This window comes from Pseudophryne corroboree, unplaced genomic scaffold (assembly GCF_028390025.1).
Source record: "Pseudophryne corroboree isolate aPseCor3 unplaced genomic scaffold, aPseCor3.hap2 scaffold_142, whole genome shotgun sequence".
Classification (NCBI taxonomy): domain Eukaryota; kingdom Metazoa; phylum Chordata; class Amphibia; order Anura; family Myobatrachidae; genus Pseudophryne; species Pseudophryne corroboree.
Genome location: NW_026968046.1, coordinates 573,098 through 591,398, shown reverse-complemented (window position 1 = coordinate 591,398; position 18,301 = coordinate 573,098). Strand labels below are relative to the sequence as shown.

Below are 18,301 nucleotides of genomic sequence, written 5' to 3'. Positions count from 1 at the left end.
TTCTCCCTGCAGTTGTTGTCCCCAGATGAGAGTTCCCTTGTGCTGCCTCAGTTGAATCTCCTTTACTTGACAGAGATGTGCCTGAGCAGCGGCCCTCCCCAGCCCTATCCCAAATCATACTTATTTTGCATAGGAGATACCATGGTCATGAAGATTGTTCTCCCAGGGTTAGGTTCATTCATTGCATTCTGGGTATGCTGACCCCTGTGATTTCCCCAAATGTGGGAAACTCAACTGCATTATTTGTGGTAGTGGGGGACTGTGTTTGTGCTTTCCTCTGGTCAGCTCTGGTAAAAGTCAGATTTCTTTGTCTCAGATCTTCCTCTAGCCTTGTTCTTCTTTCGAGAGTTCCCTTGTGTTGCCTCAGTTGGATCTCCTTCACTTGACAGGGGGGTGCCCGAGCAGCGACCCTCCCCAGCTCTAGCCCAACTCCTACTTACCTGCCAGGTGAGATACTATGATCATGTAGGTGCTTCTCCCAGGGCAAGGCTCACCCATTGCACTCTGGGTGTGCTGCCCCTGCGATTTCCCCAAATGTGGGAAACTTGACTGCATAATTTGTGTTTCCCCTGGTCGGCTCTCATATAATTCAGATCTCTTTGTCTCAGGTCTCTCTCCAGCCTAGTTTGCTGTCTGTTTCCACTTCTTTTTTCTTGAGCCCCTCCCTTCTATACCCTTGTGGACTCTCTTGACTTCTCCTCCTGTCTGCTTACTTTGTGCCTTCCAACGCACAATGCAAACTACAGGTAGTGCTGCAGGGCCCACACCCTTTTACTTGCCTTTCAGAGCAGCTCTGGAGCTGTTACAGTGCCCAGCTGCTGCAAGAAATCAGCTTGAATGCTTCAGGGGCTGGGGCATAGCCAACATGAGCCCCACACCGACGGAGGGTGGAGGTGTTTAATGCGAACTAAGGGTCATCCAAGCGCCGCAAAAGGCCGCCATGCCCTGCATACCCCTTTTCTCTTTTCATATGCAGATGAGGGTTCCAGCCAACTTTGGCCCACTGCTTGGATGACATCACCGTATGCAAATCCGTCTTCTGCAGACCTTCCCCCAGGAATGCTTGTACTATTTGTTGCATTTGGTTTGTTGTTTGGGGTGCTTCAGTATTAGGCAGCCTTCTGCTCTCCCATGTTCATCTGAAAATATGTGTTCTCCCTGCAGTTGTTGTCCCCAGATGAGAGTTCCCTTGTGCTGCCTCAGTTGAATCTCCTTTACTTGACAGAGATGTGCCTGAGCAGCGGCCCTCCCCAGCCCTATCCCAAATCATACTTATTTTGCATAGGAGATACCATGGTCATGAAGATTGTTCTCCCAGGGTGAGGTTCATTCATTGCATTCTGGGTATGCTGACCCCTGTGATTTCCCCAAATGTGGGAAACTCGACTGCATTATTTGTGGTAGTGGGGGACTGTGTTTGTGCTTTCCTCTGGTCAGCTCTGGTAAAAGTCAGATTTCTTTGTCTCAGATCTTCCTCTAGCCTTGTTCTCTTTTTGAGAGTTTCCTTGTGCTGCCTCAGTTGGATCTCCTTCACTTGACAGGGGGGTGCCCGAGCAGCGACCCTCCCCAGCTCAAGCCCAACTCCTACTTACCTGCCAGGTGAGATACTATGATCAGGAAGGTGCTTCTCCCAGGGCAAGGCTCACCCATTGCACTCTGGGTGTGCTGCTCCTACGATTTCCCCAAATGTGGGACACTTGATTGCATAATTTGTGTTTCCTCTGGTCGGCTACTCGTATAATTCAGATCTCTTTGTCTCAGGTCTCTCTTTAGCCTAGTTTGCTGTCTGTTTCCACTTCTCTTTTCTTGAGCCCCTGCCTTCTATGCCCTTGTGCACTCTCCTGACTTCTCCTGTCTGCTTACTTTGTGCCTTCCAACGCACAATGCAAACTACAGGTAGTGCTGCAGGGCCAACACCCTTTTACTTGCCTTACAGAGCAGCTCTGGAGCTGTTACAGTGCCCAGCTGCTGCAAGAAATCAGCTTGAATGCTTCAGGGGCTGGGGCATAGCCAACATGAGCCCCACACCGACGGAGGGTGGAGGTGTTTAATGCGAACTAAGGGTCATCCAAGCACCGCAAAAGGCCGCCATGCCCTGCATAACCCTTTTCTCTTTTCATATGCAGATGAGGGTTCCAGCCAACCTTGGCCCACTGCTTGGATGACATCACCGTATGCAAATCCGTCTTCTGCAGACCTTTTCCCAGGAATGCTTGTACTAGTTGTTGCATTTGGTTTGTTGTTTGGGGGTGCTTCAGTATTAGGCAGCCTTCTGCTCTCCCATTTTCATCTGAAAATATGTGTTCTCCCTGCTGTTGTTGTCCCCAGATGAGAGTTCCCTTGTGCTGCCTCAGTTGAATCTCCTTTACTTGACAGAGATGTGCCTGAGCAGCGGCCCTCCCCAGCCCTATCCCAAATCATACTTATTTTGCATAGGAGATACCATTATCATGAAGATTGTTCTCCCAGGGTGAGGTTCATTCATTGCATTCTGGGTATGCTGACCCCTGTGATTTCCCCAAATGTGGGAAACTCGACTGCATTATTTGTGGTAGTGGGGGACTGTGTTTGTGCTTTCCTCTGGTCAGCTCTGGTAAAAGTCAGATTTCTTTGTCTCAGATCTTCCTCTAGCCTTGTTCTTTTTTCGAGAGTTTCCTTGTGCTGCCTCAGATGGATCTCCTTCACTTGGCAGGGGGGTGCCCGAACAGCGACCCTCCCCAGCTCTAGCCTAACTCCTACTTACCTGCCAGGTGAGATACTATGATCAGGAAGGTGCTTCTCCCAGGGCAAGGCTCACCCAATGCACTCTGGGTGTGCTTCTCCTAAGATTTCCCCAAATGTGGGACACTTGATTACATAATTTGTGTTTCCTCTGGTCGGCTCTCGTATAATTCAGATCTCTTTGTCTCAGGTCTCTCTCCAGCCTAGTTTGCTGTCTGTTTCCACTTCTCTTTTCTTGAGCCGCTCCCTTCTATGCCCTTGTGCACTATCCTGACTTCCCCGTCTGCTTACTTTGTGCCTTCCAACGCACAATGCAAACTACAGGTAGTGCTGCAGGGCCCACACCCTTTTACTTGCTTTACAGAGCAGCTCTGGAGCTGTTACAGTGCCCAGCTGCTGCAAGAAATCAGCTTGAATGCTTCAGGGGCTGGGGCATAGCCAACATGAGCCCCACACCGAAGGAGGGTGGAGGTGTTTAATGCGAACTAGGGGTCATCCAAGCGCCGCAAAAGGCCGCCATGCCCTGCACACCCCTTTTTTATTTTCATATGCAGACGAGGGTTGAAGCCAACTTTGACCCACTGCTTGGATGACATCACCATATGCAAATCCATCTGTGGCAGGCCTTCCCCCAGGAATGCTTGCACTAGTTGTTGCATTTGGTTTGTTGTTTGGGGGTGCTTCAGTATTAGGCAGCCTTCTGCCCTCCCATGTTCATCTGAAAATATATGTTCTCCCTGCAGTTGTTGTCCCAAGATGAGAGTTCCCTTGTGCTGCCTCAGTTGAATCTCCTTTACTTGACAGAGATGTGCATGAGCAGCGGCCCTCCCCAGCCCTATTCCAAATCATACTTATTTTGCATAGGAGATACCATGGTCATGAAGATTTTTCTCCCAGGGTGAGGTTCATTCATTGCATTTTGGGTATGCTGACCGCTGTGATTTCCCCAAATGTGGGAAACTTGACTGCATTATTTGTGGTAGTGGGAGACTGTGTTTGTGCTTTCCTCTGGTCAGCTCTGGTAAAAGTCAGATTTCTTTGTCTCAGATTTTCCTTTAGCCTTGTTCTTCTTTCGAGAGTTCCCTTGTGCTGCCTCAGTTTGATCTCCTTCACTTTACAGGGGGGTACACGAGCAGCGACCCTCCCCAGCTCTAGCCCAACTCCTACTTACCTGCCAGGTGAGATACTATGATCATGAAGGTGCTTCTCCCAGGGCAAGGCTCACCCATTGTACTCTGGGTGTGCTGCTCCTGCGATTTCCCCAAATGTGGGAAACTTGACTGCATAATTTGTGTTTCCCCTGGTCGGCTCTCGTATAATTCAGATCTCTTTGTCTCAGGTCTCTCTCCAGCCTAGTTTGCTGTCTGTTTCCACTTCTCTTTTCTTCAGCCGCTCCCTTCTATACCCTTGTGCACTATCCTGACTTCTCCTCCCGTCTGCTTACTTTGTGCCTTCCAATGCACAATGCAAACTACAGGTAGTGCTGCAGGGCCCACACCCTTTTACTTGCCTTACAGAGCAGCTCTGGAGCTGTTACAGTGCCCAGCTCCTGCAAGAAATCAGCTTGAATGCTTCAGGGGCTGGGGCATAGCCAACATGAGCCCCACACCGAAGGAGGGTGGAGGTGTTTAATGCAAACAAGGGGTCAGACAAGCGCCGCAAAAGGCCACCATGCCCTGCACGCCCCTTTTCTGTTTTCATATGCAGACGAGGGTTGAAGCCAACTTTGACCCACTGCTTGGATGACATCACCATATGCAAATCCATCTGCGGCAGGCCTTCCCCCAGGAATGCTTGCACTAGTTGTTGCATTTGGTTTGTTGTTTGGGGGTGCTTCAGTATTAGGCAGTCTTCTGCCCTCCCATGTTCATCTGAAAATATGTGTTCTCCCTGCAGTTGTTGTCCCCAGATGAGAGTTCCCTTGTGCTGCCTCAGTTGAATCTCCTTAACTTGACAGAGATGTGCCTGAGCAGCGGCCCTCCCCAGCTCTATCCCAAATCATACTTATTTTGCATAGGAGATACCATGGTCATGAAGATTATTCTCCCAGGGTGAGGTTCATTCATTGCATTCTGGGTATGCTGACCCCTGTGATTTCCCCAAATGTGGGAAACTTGACTGCTTTATTTGTGGTAGTGGGGGACTGTGTTTGTGTTTTCCTCTGGTCAGCTCTGGTAAAAGTCAGATTTCTTTGTTTCAGATCTTCCTCTAGCCTTGTTCTTCTTTCGAGAGTTCCCTTGTGCTGCCTCAGTTGGATCTCCTTCACTTGACAGGGGGGTGCCCGAGCAGAGACCCTCCCCAGCTCTAGCCCAACTCCTACTTACCTGCCAGGTGAGATACTATGATCATGAAGGTGCTTCTCCCAGGGCAAGGCTCACCCATTGCACTCTGGGTGTGCTGCCCCTGCGATTTCCCCAAATGTGGGAAACTTGACTGCATAATTTGTGTTTCCCCTGGTCGGCTCTCGTATAATTCAGATCTCTTTGTCTCAGGTCTCTCTCCAGCCTAGTTTGCTGTCTGTTTCCACTTCTCTTTTCTTGAGCCGCTCCCTTCTATGCCCTTGCGCACTATCCTGACTTCTCCTCCTGTCTGCTTACTTTGTGCCTTCCAACGCACAATGCGAACTACAGGTAGTGCTGCAGGGCCCACACCCTTTTACTTGCCTTACAGAGCAGCTCTGGAGCTGTTACAGTGCCCAGCTGCTGCAAGAAATCAGCTTGAATGCTTCAGGGGCTGGGGCATAGCCAACATGAGCCCCACACCAAAGGAGGTTGGAGGTGTTTAATGCAAACTAGGGGTCAGCCAAGCGCCGCAAAAGGCCACCATGCCCTGCACGCCCCTTTTCTCTTTTCATATGCAGACGAGGGTTGAAGCCAACTTTGACCCACTGCTTGGATGACATCACCATATGCAAATCCATCTGCGGCAGGCCTTCCCCCAGGAATGCTTGCACTAGTTGTTGCATTTGGTTTGTTGTTTGGGGGTGCTTCAGTATTAGGCAGCCTTCTGCCCTCCCATGTTCATCTGAAAATATATGTTCTCCCTGCAGTTGTTGTCCCCAGATGAGAGTTCCCTTGTGCTGCCTCAGTTGAATCTCCTTTACTTGATAGAGATGTGCATGAGCAGCGGCCCTCCCCAGCCCTATTCCAAATCATACTTATTTTGCATAGGAGATACCATGGTCATGAAGATTTTTCTCCCAGGGTGAGGTTCATTCATTGCATTTTGGGTATGCTGACCCCTGTGATTTCCCCAAATGTGGGAAACTTGACTGCATTATTTGTGGTAGTGGGAGGCTGTGTTTGTGATTTCTTCTGGTCAGCTCTGGTAAAAGTCAGATTTCTTTGTCTCAGATTTTCCTTTAGCCTTGTTCTTCTTTCGAGAGTTCCCTTGTGCTGCCTCAGTTGGATCTCCTTCACTTTACAGGGGGGTACCCGAGCAGCAACCCTCCCCAGCTCTAGACCAACTCCTACTTACCTGCCAGGTGAGATACTATGATCATGAAGGTGCTTCTCCCAGGGCAAGGCTCACCCATTGTACTCTGGGTGTGCTGCTCCTGCGATTTCCCCAAATGTGGGAAACTTGACTGCATAATTTGTGTTTCCCCTGGTCGGCTCTCGTATAATTCAGATCTCTTTGTCTCAGGTCTCTCTCCAGCCTAGTTTGCTGTCTGTTTCCACTTCTCTTTTCTTCAGCCGCTTCCTTCTATACCCTTGTGCACTATCCTGACTTCTCCTCCCGTCTGCTTACTTTGTGCCTTCCAATGTACAATGCAAACTACAGGTAGTGCTGCAGGGCCCACACCCTTTTACTTGCCTTACAGAGCAGCTCTGGAGCTGTTACAGTGCCCAGCTGCTGCAAGAAATCTGCTTGAATGCTTCAGGGGATGGGGCATGGCCAACATGAGCCCCACACCAAAGGAGGGTGGAGGTGTTTAATGCGAACTAGGGGTCACCCAAGCACCGCAAAAGGCCGCCATGCCCTGCACGCCCCTTTTCTCTTTTCATATGCAGATGAGGGTTGAAGCCAACTTTGACCAACTGCTTGGATGACATCACCGTATGCAAATCCGTCTTCTGCAGAACTTCCCCCAGGAATGCTTGCACTAGTTGTTGCATTTGGTTTGTTGTTTGGGGGTGCTTCAGTATTAGGCAGCCTTCTGCCCTCCCATGTTCATCTAAAAATATGTGTTCTCCCTGCAGTTGTTGTCCCCAGATGAGAGTTCCCTTGTGCTGCCTCAGTTGAATCTCCTTTACTTGACAGAGATGTGCATGAGCAGCGGCCCTCCCCAGCCCTATTCCAAATCATACTTATTTTGCATAGGAGATACCATGGTCATGAAGATTGTTCTCTCAGGGTGAGGTTCATTCATTGCATTTTGGGTATGCTGACCCCTGTGATTTCCCCAAATGTGGGAAACTTGACTGCATTATTTGTGGTAGTGGGGGACTGTGTTTGTGCTTTCCTCTGGTCAGCTCTGGTAAAAGTCAGATTTCTTTGTCTCATATTTTACTCTAGCCTTGTTCTTCTTTCGAGAGTTCCCTTGTGCTGCCTCAGTTGGATCTCCTTCACTTGACAGGGGGGTACCCGAGCAGCGACCCTCCCCAGCTCTAGCCCAAATCCTACTTACCTGCCAGGTGAGATACTATGATCATGAAGGTGCTTCTCCCAGGGCAAGGCTCACCCATTGCACTCTGGGTGTGCTGCTCCTGCGATTTCCCCAAATGTGGGAAACTTGACTGCATAATTTGTGTTTCCCCTGGTCGGCTCTCGTATAATTCAGATCTCTTTGTCTCAGGTCTCTCTCCAGCCTAGTTTGCTGTCTGTTTCCACTTCTCTTTTCTTGAGCCGCTCCCTTCTATGCCCTTGCGCACTATCCTGACTTCTCCTCCTCTCTGCTTACTTTGTGCCTTCCAACGCACAATGCGAACTACAGGTAGTGCTGCAGGGCCCACACCCTTTTACTTGCCTTACAGAGCAGCTCTGGAGCTGTTACAGTGCCCAGCTGCTGCAAGAAATCAGCTTGAATGCTTCAGGGGCTGGGGCATAGCCAACATGAGCCCCACACCGAAGGAGGGTGGAGGTGTTTAATGCGAACTAGGGGTCATCCAAGCGCCGCAAAAGGCCGCCATGCCCTGCACGCCCCTTTTCTCTTTTCATATGCAGACGAGGGTTGAAGCCAACTTTGACCCACTGCTTGGATGACATCACCATATGCAAATCCGTCTTCTGCAGAACTTCCCCCAGGAATGCTTGTACTAGTTGTTGCATTTGGTTTGTTGTTTGGGGGTGCTTCAGTATTAGGCAGCCTTCTGCCCTCCCATGTTCATCTGAAAATATGTGTTCTCCCTGCAGTTGTTGTCCCCAGATGAGAGTTCCCTTGTGCTGCCTCAGTTGAATCTCCTTTACTTGACAGAGATGTGCATGAGCAGCGGCCCTCCCCAGCCCTATTCCAAATCATACTTATTTTGCATAGGAGATACCATGGTCATGAAGATTGTTCTCCCAGGGTGAGGTTCATTCATTGCATTCTGGGTATGCTGACCTCTGTGATTTCCCCAAATGTGGGAAACGCGACTGCTTTATTTGTGGTAGTGGGGGACTGTGTTTGTGTTTTCCTCTGGTCAGCTCTGGTAAAAGTCAGATTTCTTTGTTTCAGATCTTCCTCTAGCCTTGTTCTTCTTTCGAGAGTTCCCTTGTGCTGCCTCAGTTGGATCTCCTTCACTTGACAGGGGGGTGCCCGAGCAGCGACCCTCCCCAGCTCTAGCCCAACTCCTACTTACCTGCCAGGTGAGATACTATGATCATGAAGGTGCTTCTCCCAGGGCAAGGCCCACCATTGCACTCTGGGTGTGCTGCCCCTGCGATTTCCCGAAATGTGGGAAACTTGACTGCATAATTTGTGTTTCCCCTGGTCGGCTCTCGTATAATTTAGATCTATTTGTCTCAGGTCTCTCTCCAGCCTAGTTTGCTGTCTGTTTCCACTTCTTTTTTCTTGAGCCCCTCCCATCTATACCCTTGTGCACTATCCTGACTTCTCCTCCCGTCTGCTTACTTTGTGCCTTCCAATGCACAATGCAAACTACAGGTAGTGCTGCAGGGCCCACACCCTTTTACTTGCCTTACAGAGCAGCTCTGGAGCTGTTACAGTGCCCAGCTGCTGCAAGAAATCAGCTTGAATGCTTCAGGGGCTGGGGCATAGCCAACATGAGCCCCACACCGAAGGAGGGTGGAGGTGTTTAATGCAAACTAGGGGTCAGCCAAGCGCCGCAAAAGGCCACCATGCCCTGCACGCCCCTTTTCTCTTTTCATATGCAGACGAGGGTTGAAGCCAACTTTGACCCACTGCTTGGATGACATCACCATATGCAAATCCATCTGCGGCAGGCCTTCCCCCAGGAATGCTTGCACTAGTTGTTGCATTTGGTTTGTTGTTTGGGGGTGCTTCAGTATTAGGCAGCCTTCTGCCCTCCATGTTCATCTGAAAATATGTGTTCTCCCTGCAGTTGTTATCCCCAGATGAGAGTTCCCTTGTGCTGCCTCAGTTGAATCTCCTTTACTTGACAGATATGTGCCTGAGCAGCGGCCCTCCCCAGCTCTATCCCAAATCATACTTATTTTGCATAGGAGATACCATGGTCATGAAGATTATTCTCCCAGGGTGAGGTTCATTCATTGCATTCTGGGTATGCTGACCCCTGTGATTTCCCCAAATGTGGGAAACTCGACTGCTTTATTTGTGGTAGTGGGGGACTGTGTTTGTGTTTTCCTCTGGTCAGCTCTGGTAAAAGTCAGATTTCTTTGTCTCAGATTTTCCTCTAGCCTTGTTCTTCTTTCGAGAGTTCCCTTGTGCTGCCTCAGTTGGATCTCCTTCACTTTACAGGGGGGTACCCGAGCAGCGACCCTCCCCAGCTCTAGCCCAACTCCTACTTACCTGCCAGGTGAGATACTATGATCATGAAGGTGCTTCTCCCAGGGCAAGGCTCACCCATTGCACTCTGGGTGTGCTGCCCCTGCGATTTCCCCAAATGTGGGAAACTTGACTGCATAATTTGTGTTTCCCCTGGTCGGCTCTCGTATAATTCAGATCTCTTTGTCTCAGGTCTCTCTCCAGCCTAGTTTGCTTTCTGTTTCCACTTCTCTTTTCTTGAGCCGCTCCCTTCTATGCCCTTGCGCACTATCCTGACTTATCCTCCTGTCTGCTTACTTTGTGCCTTCAAACGCACAATGCGAACTACAGGTAGTGCTGCAGGGCCCACACCCTTTTAGCTGCCTTACAGAGCAGCTCTGGAGCTGTTACAGTGCCCAGCTGCTGCAAGAAATCAGCTTGAATGCTTCAGGGGCTGGGGCAGAGCCAACATGAGCCCCACACAAAAGGAGGGTGGGGGTGTTTAATGCGAACTAAGGGTCATCCAAGCACCGCAAAAGGCCGCCATGCCCTGCATGCCCCTTTTCTCTTTTCATATGCAGATGAGGGTTCCAGCCAACTTTGGCCCACTGCTTGGATGACATCACCGTATGCAAATCCGTCTTCTGCAGACCTTCCCCCAGGAATGCTTGTACTAGTTGTTGCATATGGTTTGATATTTGATGGTGCTTCAGTATTAGGCAGCCTTCCGCCCTCCCATGTTCATCTGAAAAGATGTGGTCTCCCTGCAGTTGTTGTCCCCAGACGAGAGTTCCCTTGTGCGTCCTCAGTTGAATCTCCTTAACTTGACGGGGGAGGGGCTGCCCGAGCAGCCACCCTCCCCAGCCCTATCCCAACTCATACTTATTTTGCATATGAGATCTCTTGATCATGAAGATTGTTCTCACAGGGTGAGGTTCATCCATTATATTTTAAAATAGGAAGGTACAAATTACATATTTGAATTGCATCTATGTGTTGGATTCAAATGCCCCCCCCCCCCCTTCCTTTCTCAATTGTGCCCGTCAGCAGCTATTCTAAGGTTGCTGCCAATGGGTGTGACACATTAATTTCTTCTGTGGGGTACACTGGACTCCTCAAGGATTCACATTGGTGTGTAGAGTAGGATCTTGATCTGAGGCACCAACCGGCTCAAAGCTTTTGACTGTTCCCAAGAAGCTCAGTGCATTCTCCTCTATAACCCCGCTTCCATGAACAGGGAGCTCAGTTTGTAGTTGGTGCCTTCAGTAGCAGGCCACTTAACAGGGGCCTGCCTCAGGCAGCCTATTCTTAGCTATTAATTTTGACAAGAAAAGAAGAACTTGTTTTATGAGAATCTACAAGGGCTGCAGCAGGCTAGGTCTAATAGACATCTTTACTGCAGCTTCATCACTCCCAGCGGCGCTGTATACTCCCGTGCCCTGGTTGCTGGGTCACTGCAGCGGAGGCTCCGGTTTCTTCCTAAGGTCAGTCACACACACACCGCCCTTCCGGATCACGAGGCCGCTGATGAAGGGGAGCGTGGCCGTAGGGGGTGGACCGTGTGCGCACTGGCGTGGACACTGATTACTGGGCAGCCGCTCCACTAGCCACCAGGTACAGTTAAGGAGCACAGGTCTGGGGGTTTTTCTCCTATATTAAACCAATTTTGTACTGCCCGCAGCGCATTGTGATAGGTAATAGGGCCTGATTCAGGCTGGATTGCAATCACAATAAGCGATCCAACTGCAAAAATTGCTAAGAGCATACGCATGTGCCTGCATTTTCTGCGGCACCCCGCAGAGAATGCGATCGCCTCTGCCTGTCAATCGGGGCAGGGGGGGAGAGGGGGGTCAGCAACACTCCATTTCCAAGTCAGGGATGGAGCGGTGCGGGGGCAAGGCTTCAAAATGGGGTCTGCAATGGAGGAGACACAGGGGGCGTGGTCACAGCGGCTGTATGACATCACATTCAGCCGCTGTGATCACAAAAATGGTGGCGGCTTCCTGCGCGCACATACAGTCTGCACCAGCAGGAGGCTACACCATTTTTTATGATCACGCTGAACTGCAGTACGACTGCAATTACAGCATGGTCAAGAAGGGAGGCGTCATGCTGGGTGGCCATTAGAGATGAGCGGGTTCGGTTCCTCGGAATCCGAACCCGCCCGAACTTCACCCTTTTTTGCACGGGTCCGAGCAGACTCGGATCCTCCCGCCTTGCTCGGTTATCCCGAGCGCGCCCGAACGTCATCATCCCGCTGTCGGATTCTCACAAGACTCGGATTCTATATAAGGAGCCGCGCGTCGCCGCCATTTTCACACGTGCATTGAGATTGATAGGGAGAGGACGTGGCTGGCGTCCTCTCCGTTTAGATTAGAAGATAGAGACGAGTGACATTTGATTTACTACTAATTTGGGGAGCAGTTGAACTTGTCAGGAGTACTCAGTAGTGCAGAGTTTTGCTGATAGTGACCACCAGTTTTATTATTTATAATCCGTTCTCTGCCTGAAAAAAAACGATACACATACCATATATGTGCTCAGCCTCAGTGTGCTGCGTGATATATCATCTATGTATATCTGACTGTGCTGAGTGCTCACTGCTCACACAGCTTAATTGTGGGGGAGACTGGGGAGCAGTTATAGCAGGAGTACAGTGCACACTTTTGCTGCCAGTGTGACCACCAGTATATTGTCTGCCTGAAAAAGTTAAACACTCCTGTGGTGTTTTTTTTTTTTATTCTATAAACGCATTCTGCTGACAGTGTCCAGCAGGTCGGTCATACATTATATTATATAAATATTTACCTGCAGTAGTGTTATATATTTTTTTCATCTCTATCATCTTTATCATCTCTATATTAGCAGACGCAGTACGGTAGTCCACGGCTGTGGCTATCTCTGTGTCGTCAGTGCTCGTCCATAATTGTATACCTACCTACCTGTGGTGGGTTTTTTTTTTCTATCTTCTTCATACTAGTAGTTTAGGAGTCTGCTGACAGTGTCCACCAGGTCCATCATTATATTATATACCTACAGTAGTAATATATTTATTATATTATCTATACTAGCAGACGCAGTACGGTAGTCCACGGCTGTGGCTATCTCTGTGTCGTCAGTGCTCGTCCATAATTGTATACCTACCTGTGGTGGGGTGTTTTTTTTCTATCTTCTTCATACTAGTAGTTTAGGAGTCTGCTGACAGTGTCCACCAGGTCCGTCATTATATTATATACCTACAGTAGTAATATATTTAGTATATTATCTATACTAGCAGACGCAGTACGGTAGTCCACGGCTGTACCTACCTCTGTGTCGTCACTCGTCCATAATTGTATACCTAACTGTGGTGGGGTTTTTTTTTCTATCTTCTTCATACTAGTAGTTTAGCAGTCTGCTGACAGTGTCCACCAGGTCCGTCATTATATTATATACCTACAGTAGTAATATATTTAGTATATTATCTATGCTAGCAGACGCAGTACGGTAGGCCACGGCTGTGGCTATCTCTGTGTCGTCAGTGCTCGTCCATAATTGTATACCTACCTACCTGTGGTGGGTTTTTTTTTCTATCTTCTTCATACTAGTAGTTTAGGAGTCTGCTGACAGTGTCCACCAGGTCCGTCATTATATTATATACCTACAGTAGTAATATATTTAGTATATTATCTATACTAGCAGACGCAGTACGGTAGTCCACGGCTGTACCTACCTCTGTGTCGTCACTCGTCCATAATTGTATACCTACCTGTGGTGAAGTTTTTTTTCTATCTTCTTCATACTAGTAGTTTAGCAGTCTGCTGACAGTGTCCACCAGGTCCGTCATTACATTATATATACCTACAGTAGTTATATATATTTTTTTTTATATCATTAATTATCATCTCTATACTAGCAGACGCAGTACGGTAGGCCACGGCTGTGGCTATCTCTGTGTCGTCAGTGCTCGTCCATAATTGTATACCTACCTACCTGTGGTGGGTTTTTTTTTTCTATCTTCATCATACTAGTAGTTTAGCAGTCTGCTGACAGTGTCCACCAGGTCCGTCATTATATAATATATACCTACAGTAGTTATATATATTTTTTTTTTATATCATTAATTATCATCTCTATACTAGCAGACGCAGTACGGTAGTCCACGGCTGTAGCTACCTCTGTGTCGTCAGTCACTCGTCATCCATAAGTATACTAGTATCCATCCATCTCCATTGTTTACCTGAGGTGCCTTTTAGTTGTGCCTATTAAAATATGGAGAACAAAAATGTTGAGGTTCCAAAAATAGGGAAAGATCAAGATCCACTTCCACCTCGTGCTGAAGCTGCTGCCACTAGTCATGGCCGAGACGATGAAATTCCATCAACGTCGTCTGCCGAGGCCGATGCCCAATGTCATAGTACAGAGCATGTAAAATTCAAAACACAAAAGATCAGTAAAAAAAAGGACTCAAAAATCTAAATAAAAATCGTCGGAGGAGAAGCGTAAACTTGCCAATATGCCATTTACCACACGGAGTGGCAAGGAACGGCTGAGGCCCTAGCCTATGTTCATGGCTAGTGGTTCAGCTTCACATGAGGATGGAAGCACTCAGCCTCTCGCTAGAAAAATGAAAAGACTTAAGCTGGCAAAAGCACAGCAAAGAACTGTGCGTTCTTCAAAATCACAAATCCACAAGGAGAGTCCAATTGTGTCGGTTGCGATGCCTGACCTTCCCAACACTGGACGTGAAGAGCATGCACCTTCCACCATTTGCACACCCCCTGCAAGTGCTGGAAGGAGCACCCGCAGTCCAGTTCCTGATAGTCAGATTGAAGATGTCAGTGTTGAAGTACACCAGGATGAGGAGGATATGGGTGTTGCTGGCGCTGGGGAGGTGAGGTGGTTTGTTTAAGTCAGGCACCCGGGGAGACACCTGTTGTCCGTGGGAGGAATATGGCCATTGACATGCCTGGTGAAAATACCAAAAAAAACTGCTCTTCGGTGTGGAAGTATTTCAACAGAAATGCGAACAACAGGTGTCAAGCCGTGTGTTGCCTTTGTCAAGCTGTAATAAGTAGGGGTAAGGACGTTAACCACCTCGGAACATCCTCCCTTATACGTCACCTGCAGCGCATTCATCATAAGTCAGTGACAAGTTCAAAAACTTTGGGCGACAGCGGAAGCAGTCCACTGACCAGTAAATCCCTTCCTCTTGTAACCAAGCTCACGCAAACCACCCCACCAACTCCCTCAGTGTCAATTTCCTCCTTCCCCAGGAATGCCAATAGTCCTGCAGGCCATGTCACTGGCAATTCTGACGAGTTCTCTCCTGCCTGGGATTCCTCCGATGCATCCTTGAGTGTAACGCCTACTGCTGCTGGCGCTGCTGTTGTTGCTGCTGGGAGTCGATGGTCATCCCAGAGGGGAAGTCGTAAGACCACTTTTACTACTTCCACCAAGCAATTGACTGTCCAACAGTCCTTTGCAAGGAAGATGAAATATCACAGCAGTCATCCTGCTGCAAAGCGGATAACTGAGGCCTTGGCATCCTGGGCGGTGAGAAACGTGGTTCCGGTATCCATCATTACTTCAGAGCCAACTATAGACTTGATTGAGGTACTGTGTCCCCGGTACCAAATACCATCTAGGTTCCATTTCTCTAGGCAGGCGATACCGAAAATGTACACAGACCTCAGAAAAAGACTCACCAGTGTCCTAAAAAATGCAGTTGTACCCAATGTCCACTTAACCACGGACATGTGGACAAATGGGGCAGGGCAGACTCAGGACTATATGACTGTGACAGCCCACTGGGTAGATGTATTGACTCCCGCCGCAAGAACAGCAGCGGCGGCACCAGTAGCAGCATCTCGCAAACGCCAACTCTTTCCTAGGCAGGCTACGCTTTGTATCACCGCTTTCCAGAATACGCACACAGCTGAAAACCTCTTACGGCAACTGAGGAAGATCATCGCAGAATGGCTTACCCCAATTGGACTCTCCTGTGGATTTGTGGCATCGGACAACGCCAGCAATATTGTGCGTGCATTATATCTGGGCAAATTCCAGCACGTCCCATGTTTTGCACATACCTTGAATTTGGTGGTGCAGAATTATTTAAAAAACGACAGGGGTGTGCAAGAGATGCTGTCGGTGGCCAGAAGAATTGCGGGACACTTTCGGCGTACAGGCACCACGTACAGAAGACTGGAGCAACACCAAAAACGCCTGAACCTGCCCTGCCATCATCTGAAGCAAGAAGTGGTAACGAGGTGGAATTCAACCCTCTATATGCTTCAGAGGATGGAGGAGCAGCAAAAGGCCATTCAAGCCTATACATCTGACCACGATATAGGAGGTGGAATGCACCTGTCTCAAGCGCAGTGGAGAATGATTTCAACGTTGTGCAAGGTTCTGCAACCTTTTGAACTTGCCACACGTGAAGTCAGTTCAGACACTGCCAGCCTGAGTCAGGTCATTCCCGTCATCAGGCTTTTGCAGAAGAAGCTGGAGACATTGAAGGAGGAGCTAAGACAGAGCGATTCCGCTAGGCATGTGGGACTTGTGGATGGAGCCCTTCATTCGCTTAACCAGGATTCACGGGTGGTCAATCTGTTGAAATCAGAGCACTACATTTTGGCCACCGTGCTCGATCCTAGATTTAAAACCTACGTTGTATCTCTCTTTCCGGCAGACACAAGTCTGCAGGGGTTCAAAGACCTGCTGGTGAGAAAATTATCAAGTCAAGTGGAACTTGATCGGTCAACAGCTCCTCCTTCACATTCTCCCGCAATTGGGGGTGCGAGGAAAAGGCTCAGAATTCCGAGCCCACCCGCTGGCGGTGATGCAGGGCAGTCTGGAGCGACTGCTGATGCTGACATCTGGTCCGGACTGAAGGACCTGCCAACGATTACGGACATGACGTCTACTGTCACTGCATATGATTCTCTCACCATTGAAAGAATGGTGGAGGATTATATGAGTGACCGCATCCAAGTAGGCACGTCAGACAGTCCGTACGTATACTGGCAGGAAAAAGAGGCAATTTGGAGGCCCTTGCACAAACTGGCTTTATTCTACCTAAGTTGCCCTCCCACAAGTAGTACTCCGAAAGAGTGTTTAGTGCCGCCGCTCACCTTGTCAGCAATCGGCGTACGAGGTTACTTCCAGAAAATGTGGAGAAGATGATGTTCATTAAAATGAATTATAATCAATTGCTCCGTGGAGACATTGACCAGCAGCAATTGCCTCCACAAAGTACACAGGGAGCTGAGATGGTAGATTCCAGTGGGGACGAATTGATAATCTGTGAGGAGGGGGATGTACACGGTGATGAATCGGAGGATGATGATGAGGTGGACATCTTGCCTCTGTAGAGCCAGTTTGTGCAAGGAGAGATTAATTGCTTCTTTTTTGGTGGGGGTCCAAACCAACCCGTCATTTCAGTCACAGTCGTGTGGCAGACCCTGTCACTGAAATGATGGGTTGGTTAAAGTGTGCATGTCCTGTTTATACAACATAAGGGTGGGTGGGAGTGCCCAAGGACAATTCCATCTTGCACCTCTTTTTTCTTTCATTTTTCTTTGCGTCATGTGCTGTTTGGGGAGTGTTTTTTGGAAGGGCCATCCTGCGTGACACTGCAGTGCCACTCCTAGATGGGCCAGGTGTTTGTGTCGGCCACTTGGGTCGCTGAGCTTAGTCACACAGCTACCTCATTGCGCCTCTTTTTTTCTTTGCGTCATGTGCTGTTTGGGGAGTGTTTTTTGGAAGGGCCATCCTGCGTGACACTGCAGTGCCACTCCTAGATGGGCCAGGTGTTTGTGTCGGCCACTTGGGTCGCTGAGCTTAGTCACACAGCTACCTCATTGCGCCTCTTTTTTTCTTTGCGTCATGTGCTGTTTGGGGAGTGTTTTTGGAAGGGCCATCCTGCGTGACACTGCAGTGCCACTCCTAGATGGGCCAGGTGTTTGTGTCGGCCACTTGGGTCGCTGAGCTTAGTCACACAGCTACCTCATTGCGCCTCTTTTTTTCTTTGCGTCATGTGCTGTTTGGGGAGTGTTTTTTGGAAGGGCCATCCTGCGTGACACTGCAGTGCCACTCCTAGATGGGCCAGGTGTTTGTGTCGGCCACTTGGGTCGCTGAGCTTAGTCACACAGCTACCTCATTGCGCCTCTTTTTTTCTTTGCGTCATGTGCTGTTTGGGGAGTGTTTTTTGGAAGGGCTATCCTGCGTGACACTGCAGTGCCACTCCTAGATGGGCCAGGTGTTTGTGTCGGCCACTTGGGTCGCTGAGCTTAGTCATCCAGCGACCTCGGTGCAAATTTTAGGACTAAAAATAATATTGTGAGGTGTAAGGTGTTAAGAATAGACTGAAAATGAGTGGAAATTATGGTTATTGAGGTTAATAATACTTTGGGATCAAAATGACTCCCAAATTCTATGAACAAGGGAAAATGTCATCATCCCGCTGTCGGATTCTCGCGAGATTCGGATTCCATATAAAGAGCTGCGCATTGCCGCCATTTTTACTCGTGCATTGAAGAGAGAGCGGAGAGGACGTGGCTATGTTCTCTCAGTGGAAATCTCAATATCAGTGCTCAGTATCAGTGGATACTTATTGCTGCTCAGTAATACTAGTAGTGTGTCTCTCCTGCTCAGTGTCAGTTCTCAGTAGTATCCTCATCAGTGCTCAGTATCACTGCTCATTGTCTT

General features: G+C 48.9%; 16 non-coding genes and 2 pseudogenes across 16 annotated transcripts; all 18 read left to right on the top strand.

The window, feature by feature from the left end:
* Positions 1–116: 116 nt before the first annotated feature.
* On the top strand, positions 117–280 carry LOC134995972 (U1 spliceosomal RNA). The gene has a single exon (XR_010198682.1). It is a non-coding gene; the product is annotated as a U1 spliceosomal RNA (small nuclear RNA).
* Positions 281–432: 152 nt separating this feature from the next.
* Positions 433–574, top strand: LOC134996518 (U1 spliceosomal RNA; annotated as a pseudogene).
* A 694-nt stretch (positions 575–1,268) lies between these two features.
* Positions 1,269–1,432, top strand: LOC134996368 (U1 spliceosomal RNA). The gene has a single exon (XR_010199068.1). It is a non-coding gene; the product is annotated as a U1 spliceosomal RNA (small nuclear RNA).
* Positions 1,433–1,584: 152 nt separating this feature from the next.
* On the top strand, positions 1,585–1,748 carry LOC134996464 (U1 spliceosomal RNA). Its single transcript, XR_010199154.1, has one exon. It is a non-coding gene; the product is annotated as a U1 spliceosomal RNA (small nuclear RNA).
* A 671-nt stretch (positions 1,749–2,419) lies between these two features.
* Positions 2,420–2,583, top strand: LOC134996109 (U1 spliceosomal RNA). Its single transcript, XR_010198816.1, has one exon. It is a non-coding gene; the product is annotated as a U1 spliceosomal RNA (small nuclear RNA).
* Positions 2,584–2,735: 152 nt separating this feature from the next.
* LOC134995923 (U1 spliceosomal RNA) lies at positions 2,736–2,898 on the top strand. The gene has a single exon (XR_010198636.1). It is a non-coding gene; the product is annotated as a U1 spliceosomal RNA (small nuclear RNA).
* Positions 2,899–3,568: 670 nt separating this feature from the next.
* LOC134996337 (U1 spliceosomal RNA) lies at positions 3,569–3,732 on the top strand. The gene has a single exon (XR_010199038.1). It is a non-coding gene; the product is annotated as a U1 spliceosomal RNA (small nuclear RNA).
* A 152-nt stretch (positions 3,733–3,884) lies between these two features.
* Positions 3,885–4,047, top strand: LOC134996450 (U1 spliceosomal RNA). Its single transcript, XR_010199140.1, has one exon. It is a non-coding gene; the product is annotated as a U1 spliceosomal RNA (small nuclear RNA).
* A 674-nt stretch (positions 4,048–4,721) lies between these two features.
* LOC134996293 (U1 spliceosomal RNA) lies at positions 4,722–4,885 on the top strand. The gene has a single exon (XR_010198996.1). It is a non-coding gene; the product is annotated as a U1 spliceosomal RNA (small nuclear RNA).
* Positions 4,886–5,037: 152 nt separating this feature from the next.
* Positions 5,038–5,200, top strand: LOC134996377 (U1 spliceosomal RNA). The gene has a single exon (XR_010199077.1). It is a non-coding gene; the product is annotated as a U1 spliceosomal RNA (small nuclear RNA).
* A 674-nt stretch (positions 5,201–5,874) lies between these two features.
* On the top strand, positions 5,875–6,038 carry LOC134996325 (U1 spliceosomal RNA). The gene has a single exon (XR_010199027.1). It is a non-coding gene; the product is annotated as a U1 spliceosomal RNA (small nuclear RNA).
* A 152-nt stretch (positions 6,039–6,190) lies between these two features.
* LOC134996448 (U1 spliceosomal RNA) lies at positions 6,191–6,353 on the top strand. Its single transcript, XR_010199138.1, has one exon. It is a non-coding gene; the product is annotated as a U1 spliceosomal RNA (small nuclear RNA).
* A 674-nt stretch (positions 6,354–7,027) lies between these two features.
* LOC134996208 (U1 spliceosomal RNA) lies at positions 7,028–7,191 on the top strand. Its single transcript, XR_010198913.1, has one exon. It is a non-coding gene; the product is annotated as a U1 spliceosomal RNA (small nuclear RNA).
* Positions 7,192–7,343: 152 nt separating this feature from the next.
* Positions 7,344–7,506, top strand: LOC134996405 (U1 spliceosomal RNA). Its single transcript, XR_010199105.1, has one exon. It is a non-coding gene; the product is annotated as a U1 spliceosomal RNA (small nuclear RNA).
* Positions 7,507–8,180: 674 nt separating this feature from the next.
* On the top strand, positions 8,181–8,344 carry LOC134996312 (U1 spliceosomal RNA). Its single transcript, XR_010199014.1, has one exon. It is a non-coding gene; the product is annotated as a U1 spliceosomal RNA (small nuclear RNA).
* A 152-nt stretch (positions 8,345–8,496) lies between these two features.
* On the top strand, positions 8,497–8,637 carry LOC134995889 (U1 spliceosomal RNA; annotated as a pseudogene).
* A 694-nt stretch (positions 8,638–9,331) lies between these two features.
* LOC134996254 (U1 spliceosomal RNA) lies at positions 9,332–9,495 on the top strand. Its single transcript, XR_010198959.1, has one exon. It is a non-coding gene; the product is annotated as a U1 spliceosomal RNA (small nuclear RNA).
* A 152-nt stretch (positions 9,496–9,647) lies between these two features.
* On the top strand, positions 9,648–9,810 carry LOC134996376 (U1 spliceosomal RNA). Its single transcript, XR_010199076.1, has one exon. It is a non-coding gene; the product is annotated as a U1 spliceosomal RNA (small nuclear RNA).
* Positions 9,811–18,301: the final 8,491 nt, after the last annotated feature.